Source organism: Lithobates pipiens, unplaced genomic scaffold (genome assembly GCF_037356315.1).
Source record: "Lithobates pipiens isolate NorthernLeopardFrog02 unplaced genomic scaffold, aLitPip1_a1.2 Scaffold_23, whole genome shotgun sequence".
Classification (NCBI taxonomy): domain Eukaryota; kingdom Metazoa; phylum Chordata; class Amphibia; order Anura; family Ranidae; genus Lithobates; species Lithobates pipiens.
The window spans coordinates 134,209,281-134,220,513 of NW_027507785.1; the positions used below are offsets into that span (position 1 = coordinate 134,209,281).

An 11,233-nucleotide genomic window follows, 5' to 3' on the forward strand; every position below is an offset into this window, starting at 1 on the left:
CACTTCACCATCTTTCCTCACTTCACCCTTCTTTCCCTTTTTTCCTCTCCCTCTTTTCTTTTGCATTCATTCCTTCCATCCTTAATACTACTATTCCCATCTCTCCTATGTCCATTGGGATTATATAGCTGTATATTTGTACCAAGATCCCCCTTGCGTTTTAAACTATTATTATATTATATTGTGTTCCTTTTCAATGTTTTACTATGGCTCTGTCATTTGGGGATTCTGCGGTGGGGGGCACTGTGCTGGCCTCCTGGACACTGTGCGGCCGGTAAGCGCCACAGGATACTTTCTCCTTTGGCGCATTAGGAGTCTTCATGCGGGCCAAATCTACATCTTTTGACTCGACGTTCTTGACTCCTCCCCCGGGCGTCGTCTGTCCCGGCGTCCCGTCCCCATATACACGTCTGGGTATGCCGTAGGCGTGTGGGGTGTGGGCGGTCCAGTGGTTTGACGTACGCCCAGGGACATCGACCGGCCCACCATACCCTACGGATTGGCGCTCTGCCAATCACATAGCGGTGGGCGGGGCATACACTTACTTAGAGAGACGCAATTACCAGCGTCTCTCTGAGATGTCTTTGTATCTTGCAGACTACACGTGTGTATGGCGGATGCCTCACGCCAATACACACACTAGGTGAGCATATTCTCCTCAATTATATATACACTAATTTGAGTCCCTACCCCTCTCCCTTTTGCCTTTTCTGGGATAATTATAATATCAATACATATGTTGTATCCCCATAGACTTGGCTTGTGCAGCTTTATCCACTGCACAAAATAAAAAGGACATCAGCATATCTCCTACCTTTCTGGCTGGTACTGGCTATACTTTTCCAGCGCGGTGAGTGCTTAATTCATATCTTCTGCATACAGCTCCAATCTGTATATGCATTTGTGGAACTCGCTTGCTCATACTGACGATATGTTTATTTCCAGTTTTACTTATATGGAACAAACTACTACATTATATTGAAATACTATCTTTATTGTGTACCATCAGCGCCATCTACAGAAAGTTGTGAGGTAGGACACCTAATCTATAATCCTTCATTAATCTTTAGTTCTATCTTTATATATACTAATGCATCACCTCGTCTTATATTCATATTAATAATGTGCATGCCCCCACAGTGTCCCATACATGGCCGGCACATATGGCCCCCTATACCCGCATAATCCCTCTCTGACAAGTATAGTTTATAGTTTTTGTTTTTGTATTTTTTTGTATATTATTTTGATATATATATATATATATATATATATATATATATATATATATATATATATTTTTTTTTTTTTCTGATTAATATGTATATAGAAATATTTATGTTTCTGTTTTAAAATTTATTCTCATTTTGTACTTATGTATTTTGTTTTCTTTCTTAATCTTTAAGAGTGTTTTTATTCACGCCCCAGAAGAAGTGTTTTTTCTAACAACGCAAAACATGTCGGGCAAGTTTTGTGGACGCTACATCAGCTCATCACTATAGCATTTATACACATTTATCTATATGTTTGTTGGTTGACAAGATCTCATGTATAGATCTTGCATAGATTTTGAATTATACCACTTGATCTGTGATGTGAATGCTGAGGTAGATCCCTATATGTGTGGATATATTTCCTGTGTCAAAAAATCTTTTTAATCATTCTATCTTGTATGTCTTTTCTATATTTGAATAAATTTATATAAAAAAATATTAAACCCTATCTTTTACATTTTTTTAATTTATCTGGTGCCTTTAAAATCCCAAAGTCCCCACCTATCCTTGTTCCAAATTTTATTCATTAAGGATGATGGTACCTCCCTATATGGATACATTTGAGATATCCACTGTTCAGCCACGAAGTGCTTTCTGATATCTCTTATTTTCATATTCTCCATTTAGCAATTGGGGTAGCTTTAGGTGCACACTGTGCAGATGACACAATACACCAACTGTAATCACTGGAGCTGCCTGCGGTATAGGATCAGCAGAACACCAGCAATTGGGGTAGCTTTAGGTGCACACTGTGCAGATGACACAGTACACCGACTGTAATTGCTACAGCTGCCTGCGAATAGAATCAGAACACCAGCAATTGAGGTAGCTTTAGGAGTACACTTTGCAGATGACACAATACACCGACTGTAATTGCTGCAGCAGCTGCCTGTGGTATAGGATCAGAAGAACACCAGCAATTGGGGTAGATTTAGCTGTACACTGTGCAGGTGGCACAATACACCCACTGTAATTGCTACAGCTGCCTGTGGTATAGGAGCAGCAGAACACCAGAAATTGGGGTAGCTTTAGCTGTACACTGTGCAGGTGGCACAATACACCAACTGTTATTGCTACAGCTGCCTGTGGTATAGGAGCAGCAGAACACCAGCATTTGGGATAGCTTTAGCTGTACATTGTGCAGGTGGCACAATACACCCACTGTAATTGCTACAGCTGCCTGAGGTATAGGACCAGCAGAACACCAGCAATTGGGGTAGCTTTAGGTGTGCACTGTGCAGGTGGCACAATACACCGACTGTAATTACTACAGCTGCTTGTGTTATAGGACCAGCAGAACACCAGCAATTGGGGTAGCTTTAGGTGTACACTGTGCAGGTGACACAATATACCGACTGTAACTGCCACAGCTGCCTGTGGTATAGGATCAGAAGAACACCAGCAATTGCGGTAGCTTTAGGTGTACATTGTGCAGGTGGCGCAATACACAGACTGTGCTGCAGCAGCTCTCTGTGGTACAGGACCAGAAGAACACCAGCAATTGCGTTAGCTTTAGGTGTACACTGTGCAGGTGGCACAATACACTGACTATAATTGCTACAGCTGCCTGAGGTATAGGACCAGCAGAACACCAGCAATTGGGGTAGTTTTAGCTGTACACTGTGCAGGTGGCACAATACACCCACTGTAATTGCTACAGCTGCCTGAGGTATATGACCTGCAGAACACTAGCAATTGGGGTAGCTTTAGGTGTACACTGTACAGGTAGCACAATACACCCACTGTAATTGCTACAGCTGCCTAAAGTATAGGACCAGCAGAACACCAGCAATTGGGGTAGCTTTAGGTGTACACTGTGCAGGTGGCACAATACACTGACTGTAACTGCTACAGCTGCCTGTGGTATAGGACCAGAAGAACACCAGCAATCACGGTAGCTTTAGGTGTACACTGTGCAGGTGGCACAGTACACCGACTGTAATTGCTGCAGCAGCTGCCTGTGGTATAGGATCAGAAGAACACCAGCAATTGGGGTAGCTTTATGTGTACACTGTGCAGGGGGCACAATACACCGACTGTAATTGCAACAGCTTCAAAGGAAATTCAGACACTGTCTCTCCTTCTATCTCTCTCTCTCAGCCACGCAACACACTATGCAAGGCCACCACACAGGCAGCCTTATATAGTGTGGGGCGTGTACTAAACCCCCTGAGCCATAATTGGCCACAGGCATCCTGCCTGTGGCCAATTATGGCTCTCCTCGCTGATGGTGCTGTGATCGGCCAACCATTAGGGTCATAGTGCATGCTTGGCCAATCATCAGGCAGCAATGCACTGCAATGCTGCAGTAAATTATGGGCCATGAGCGCCACTCAAATTTGGTGCGAATGGCCCATAATGTTCGGATTTTGCAGAATGGGGGAACAGCCGATGTTTGATTCAAACATGGATTTGACACGAACACGCAGCTCATCCATTCTGATCGGAGAGTCCCTGGGAGGTCGATTCGGGGTTCCCTCTCCTCCCTCTCTTCTGTCGCTGTCCCTATCTTCCCTCCCCCCATGGGGTATGCTGCATGATGGGCTGCTGAGCGGTGTGTGTACCTGTAGCCATTGGTCCCCTGGGGCGCTCTCACCTTAGATGGGGGCCTGCGCTGGGTGGCTATGCCCCGGGTGTCTGTGGTCTCCCCACTGGTTGTCTGGAGGTCTGTGATGATCGCCATTGCGCTGTTCTGCCACCATTTTCACTGTCTCTTCACGGTGTACAGTTGTTTGTCGGCCATTTTTGGTGTGCCTCAGTGGAGAGCATGGTCAGGGGCCATTTTACTGTAGCTCGGCAGCCATTTTCCCTGTGATTGTCCTTTATACAGGATGGGCGGTGCCCATTTTGTTGTAGCCCAGAGCGGTTTTTATGCTCAGTGCTGGTCCCTTCTGCTGTGGTTTCTCACTCAGGACACCTGGGAGCTGACACAGGATGCAGGCACTTGTAGCTGAATGGTGCAGAACTCGGTCAGGATGGTGAGTCCTGCGGTGGGGGACCCTCAGTCTGCAGCAGCTAGGAGGGTGGGACTGTGCATCTGTCCCCAAGGGTGGCAGACAGGGTGGGTCAGCATGGCTTCAGAAACTGGTATTTCTTCCCCAGAACTCCCTGCAATTGCAACTTGCTCGTCTGCAAACGGCAGTCCTTGAAACGTTAGTTGCCAGGGTGGAGGTGGTGTGCGGGCGCAAAGGTGGTAAAAAGCGCTCCCTGCCTGCCCGTCCTCTGGAGAGAGCTCTGACGCAGACTTGGGCCCTGCTGAGGCTGGCGGCCCCTGCTCAGTTGCTTCAGATGACGCTGACCAGGACAGATCGAACAGTGATGATGCGTTCCCGTCCGGGTCTGCGCAAGACAAATCGCTAGTTGGAGCACTTATCACAGCTGTGCGTGATACCCTGAAATTTCAGGATACAGCAGGTCCATCCGCTGAAGTAGCGGTCTCTTTTGGGTGCCGTAAGCCAGCCCGTACAACTAAGGTGTTTCCATATCTGACTTATTTTGAAAAGTTCATATACAAGGAATGGGGAAGACCGCAACGGACCTTTTCGGTCCAAAAAATTGTGGCGGTGCATTACCCCTTCGGTCATGGACCCCTCAGAATCAATGTTAAATATAGTAACCACAATCCCAGTAGAGAGGACTCCTGCATTTAAGGACCCTGCTGACAGGAGAGCTGAGACAGTGGCCCGTTCCTTGTTTACGGTTGTGGGGTTTGCAATACGACCAGTACTGGCCACAGTACTTGTGTCACAGACACTTACTTACTGAATGGGCAAAACTTTTGCCCCCGCGAATTTGGGAAGCAGCAGGCTACTCCCATCTGCGTGGAACTAGCAGACCAGTTAGTGCACTGCCTTAATTCTGTTTGTGACGCGGCCCTGGATACGCTTCCCCTGCTATCCAGGCTTCAGTGTCAGCAGTGGTGCTGATGCACCTGATTTGGCTAAAATGCTGGTCTGCGGACCAGGTATCTAAAAAAAAAGCCTTGACAGATCTACCCTGCTTTGATGAGCGGCTCTTGGAGCCTCATTGGATTACATTATTAAGAATTAGACAGAAAGAACGGTAACACCCCCGAAATTGGGGTCAGAGGGCGCTGATCACCCCTGGTATGTTATAAACTAAAAAGAAAATGGTGTCCCCAGAGTGGGGCTTTTTACCAGCAAAGTTTAACCTGTATAATATAAATAACATTGACATGTAGAAGGTAGACTAATATTGTAAATGTTTATTAATAAAAAAGAGGATGAAATAAGTGACGCAGTGGTCAAAGACTGAGCTCCACTAGATAGGTAAAAATGTATGGTATTACATGTAAAAACAGAAATACACATATACATATAATTGTGATGCTTGAAGCATAGTATCAATACAATAAGAGATATATGCGTATAAATAGTAAAAGCCCTTTACGCGTTTCGACCCTCCCAGGGGTCTTCTTCAGAAGGTTACTATCTATTATGAAAAAAAGGAAAAAAAAACGAAAAAAGAAAACAAGCATAAATATATATCACAATACATGATGCACTGTGTTGTGCTAAAAATAATCTGCTGTAGGCAGAGTATATATCAAAACATTGTAAGATTACACAGTTAGCAATCAAGTGATACATATTGTAACAATAAATACCTATATTGATCACAAAGGAAATCCTCTTTTAAAAGACCGGACAGGATTCCGTGCATTCTCCCATATTCTTCATGGATGTGCCGACCTTATGTGGATGGAAAAAGATGGCTAGCTCTACCCAGAACGGGGGAAGAGCAAGGAAAATGGATCCAAAGGGTAAAAAGCTTGCAAGGGATCACATCCCTATTACCACCTCCAAAACACAATAATGGAGGAAGGTATGGGTATAGGTGAACGGGATTAGGAGAGGGGGCGACCTACAGAGAAGGAAAGGATATAAGACATATGTATATATATATATGTATATATAGAAAGGGGCCCTATTCAGAAACTATCACCTCTGTATAGAGAGATAGAACATGCCCGCATGCAGTGTCAATGGTATACACACGTCAAGGATACACATATGTCAAGTGAATCCTACCATTTCAGGGTGGGATATTTCACTCAGTTAGAGTGTGAGCAGATGCCCAAAAGAAAAATGCCCAAAAGAAAGACCAATGCCAGACCGAAACACCATATATAAAAAAAAGATGGGAAAGGGGAGAAGACAAAGGACAAGAGTGGAAAAGAAAAAGAAAGAGAAAGGGAAAAAGGGGTGAAGGGACTACAAACTGGTGCCAAACAAAACTGCAAAAAATGAACAAACAGTGAACATGACTAAAGAGAGGAGTGAATAGGAAAAGAAAGTGGAGTGGTGTAACAGCTTTGGAATATCCCAGCGTGACCACAGTGGTGCTGGGATAAAACAATGTATATATACCTGTAGCCAATTTCCAATGGGTCCACATTGGACAACAGGGCCAGAAGGAAAACACTCAAATAATTAGTGGTAAAGTGGCTTAAAAGTGGTGACCTTTATAATACAGCCCTTCACATTAGTATGTTTCCATAGGGTGAGAGAAGTCTTGAGTCTGCAAGTAGACAAGAGATAGTCTTATACTCCTGCCAACAGAGCTGTGTATAGTGCAATAGAAAAAGTGGAACAGCATAGGGTAAAAGAACCCAGGGACTTACCCAGTTGCATAAAAACGATGTGCGTGTGCTCCTGTGGGTGAAGGAATGATGTGCAGTGTGAAAGGGTGGGGTATAAATAGCCCAAGTGAGGTTAATGGGTCAATCAAAATCTCCACCCGTTAACCCATAACCACTATTGGTTGCCTGAAAGACGACCGGATGTGGTCCCCTCGGCATTCCGGAAATGACTCTCCTGATAGGGCGGGAGAGTGCACGGTAGCGTCGCACCAGCGTGACATGAGTGCGTCGCGTCGCACGCGTAGAACGCGCGTGCGCAGCGAGGCCACCAGTCCGATACCGTTCGGAATGCCGCCGACCAGAAATAATCGTCCCGGGTAGACGGGCAGCGCTCACCCGTTCGTACCCCGGGACCTAATGGGGAGAGGTATGCGCGCGCCACTGCCACCCCCCTCTTCTGGTCGTGAAGCCATACCCCATTGGTCCATCCAATCGGCATAGATAAGGACGAGAGGTAACCTCACATGGCACCATCTAGTGGAAAAAATGGGAAAGTGCAACCGGACCTTCCGTCATACAGCATAAGGGATAATAAATCCAAAAAAGTATATTTTAGTAACAACATGTCACAAGTAAAGAATAGCAATGAATAAACATAAATGCAGAACATTTCATAATGAGCATGTAATCTACAGGTAAACTGGGCACACAAAAGGAGAAATCTACTGGCTGCCCCAGGGTGTAAAAGATTGTTACGAGATTGGGCCAGTGCTCGATTGTACGCCTTACGCAGACATACCCGACTATAGCCACGGGCTAAAAGTCTTGTCTGTAATTGGGCAGCTTCGGCCCTAAAAAGGGCATCATCCGAACAGTTCATGCGCAGCCGCAGGTACTGGCCATAGGGTATAGACTTCTTAAGGTTTATTGGATGGAAGCTGTCTGCATAAAGTATAGTATTCCCGGCAGTATCCTTACGATACAAAGATTATTATCAATGTATCTCTCGAAGGATTTTGTGTGCCAGAAAAGTGCCGACTTCTTCTCTAGCACTTTGGTGAATTTTGACAAAAGAGTGGAGATCTCCGTTTCCACTCGATCACCATTTTCAAATTCAATCTCATAGCTGGACATTAAATGGTTCCAATCATCACCCTGGAAGCTATTCATATTATCAACAAACGAAAAAACAACGATGAAGAATTGTACCAAATACAAATATACCAAGTAGAGCTCAAGTCCCAGACCTCTTGCGTTACCGAATGGGGAAGGGTGTTTAACCACCCGGGTTTAAAGAACTAGACAGAAAGAACGGTAACACCCCCGAAATTGGGGTCAGAGGGCGCTGATCACCCCTGGTATGTTATAAACTAAAAAGAAAATGGTGTCCCCAGAGTGGGGCTTTTTACCAGCAAAGTTTAACCTGTATAATATAAATAACATTGACATGTAGAAGGTAGACTAATATTGTAAATGTTTATTAATAAAAAAGAGGATGAAATAAGTGACGCAGTGGTCAAAGACTGAGCTCCACTAGATAGGTAAAAATGTATGGTATTACATGTAAAAACAGAAATACACATATACATATAATTGTGATGCTTGAAGCATAGTATCAATACAATAAGAGATATATGCGTATAAATAGTAAAAGCCCTTTACGCGTTTCGACCCTCCCAGGGGTCTTCTTCAGAAGGTTACTATCTATTATGAAAAAAAGGAAAAAAAAACGAAAAAAGAAAACAAGCATAAATATATATCACAATACATGATGCACTGTGTTGTGCTAAAAATAATCTGCTGTAGGCAGAGTATATATCAAAACATTGTAAGATTACACAGTTAGCAATCAAGTGATACATATTGTAACAATAAATACCTATATTGATCACAAAGGAAATCCTCTTTTAAAAGACCGGACAGGATTCCGTGCATTCTCCCATATTCTTCATGGATGTGCCGACCTTATGTGGATGGAAAAAGATGGCTAGCTCTACCCAGAACGGGGGAAGAGCAAGGAAAATGGATCCAAAGGGTAAAAAGCTTGCAAGGGATCACATCCCTATTACCACCTCCAAAACACAATAATGGAGGAAGGTATGGGTATAGGTGAACGGGATTAGGAGAGGGGGCGACCTACAGAGAAGGAAAGGATATAAGACATATGTATATATATATATGTATATATAGAAAGGGGCCCTATTCAGAAACTATCACCTCTGTATAGAGAGATAGAACATGCCCGCATGCAGTGTCAATGGTATACACACGTCAAGGATACACATATGTCAAGTGAATCCTACCATTTCAGGGTGGGATATTTCACTCAGTTAGAGTGTGAGCAGATGCCCAAAAGAAAAATGCCCAAAAGAAAGACCAATGCCAGACCGAAACACCATATATAAAAAAAAAGATGGGAAAGGGGAGAAGACAAAGGACAAGAGTGGAAAAGAAAAAGAAAGAGAAAGGGAAAAAGGGGTGAAGGGACTACAAACTGGTGCCAAACAAAACTGCAAAAAATGAACAAACAGTGAACATGACTAAAGAGAGGAGTGAATAGGAAAAGAAAGTGGAGTGGTGTAACAGCTTTGGAATATCCCAGCGTGACCACAGTGGTGCTGGGATAAAACAATGTATATATACCTGTAGCCAATTTCCAATGGGTCCACATTGGACAACAGGGCCAGAAGGAAAACACTCAAATAATTAGTGGTAAAGTGGCTTAAAAGTGGTGACCTTTATAATACAGCCCTTCACATTAGTATGTTTCCATAGGGTGAGAGAAGTCTTGAGTCTGCAAGTAGACAAGAGATAGTCTTATACTCCTGCCAACAGAGCTGTGTATAGTGCAATAGAAAAAGTGGAACAGCATAGGGTAAAAGAACCCAGGGACTTACCCAGTTGCATAAAAACGATGTGCGTGTGCTCCTGTGGGTGAAGGAATGATGTGCAGTGTGAAAGGGTGGGGTATAAATAGCCCAAGTGAGGTTAATGGGTCAATCAAAATCTCCACCCGTTAACCCATAACCACTATTGGTTGCCTGAAAGACGACCGGATGTGGTCCCCTCGGCATTCCGGAAATGACTCTCCTGATAGGGCGGGAGAGTGCACGGTAGCGTCGCACCAGCGTGACATGAGTGCGTCGCGTCGCACGCGTAGAACGCGCGTGCGCAGCGAGGCCACCAGTCCGATACCGTTCGGAATGCCGCCGACCAGAAATAATCGTCCCGGGTAGACGGGCAGCGCTCACCCGTTCGTACCCCGGGACCTAATGGGGAGAGGTATGCGCGCGCCACTGCCACCCCCCTCTTCTGGTCGTGAAGCCATACCAATATCAATGTATCTCTCGAAGGATTTTGTGTGCCAGAAAAGTGCCGACTTCTTCTCTAGCACTTTGGTGAATTTTGACAAAAGAGTGGAGATCTCCGTTTCCACTCGATCACCATTTTCAAATTCAATCTCATAGCTGGACATTAAATGGTTCCAATCATCACCCTGGAAGCTATTCATATTATCAACAAACGAAAAAACAACGATGAAGAATTGTACCAAATACAAATATACCAAGTAGAGCTCAAGTCCCAGACCTCTTGCGTTACCGAATGGGGAAGGGTGTTTAACCACCCGGGTTTAAAGAACTAGACAGAAAGAACGGTAACACCCCCGAAATTGGGGTCAGAGGGCGCTGATCACCCCTGGTATGTTATAAACTAAAAAGAAAATGGTGTCCCCAGAGTGGGGCTTTTTACCAGCAAAGTTTAACCTGTATAATATAAATAACATTGACATGTAGAAGGTAGACTAATATTGTAAATGTTTATTAATAAAAAAGAGGATGAAATAAGTGACGCAGTGGTCAAAGACTGAGCTCCACTAGATAGGTAAAAATGTATGGTATTACATGTAAAAACAGAAATACACATATACATATAATTGTGATGCTTGAAGCATAGTATCAATACAATAAGAGATATATGCGTATAAATAGTAAAAGCCCTTTACGCGTTTCGACCCTCCCAGGGGTCTTCTTCAGAAGGTTACTATCTATTATGAAAAAAAGGAAAAAAAAACGAAAAAAGAAAACAAGCATAAATATATATCACAATACATGATGCACTGTGTTGTGCTAAAAATAATCTGCTGTAGGCAGAGTATATATCAAAACATTGTAAGATTACACAGTTAGCAATCAAGTGATACATATTGTAACAATAAATACCTATATTGATCACAAAGGAAATCCTCTTTTAAAAGACCGGACAGGATTCCGTGCATTCTCCCATATTCTTCATGGATGTGCCGACCTTATGTGGATGGAAAAAGATGGCTAGCTCTACCCAGAACGGGGGAAGAGCAAGG

The 11,233-nt window shown here is 44.0% G+C and overlaps 1 long non-coding RNA gene across 1 annotated transcript; it reads left to right on the plus strand.

Moving 5' to 3' along the window:
• Positions 1-535: 535 nt before the first annotated feature.
• LOC143926992 (uncharacterized) lies at positions 536-1,714 on the plus strand. Its single transcript, XR_013262188.1, has 4 exons — positions 536-643; positions 754-850; positions 946-1,032; positions 1,404-1,714. It is a non-coding gene; the product is annotated as an uncharacterized LOC143926992 (long non-coding RNA).
• The last annotated feature ends 9,519 nt before the right edge of the window (positions 1,715-11,233 follow it).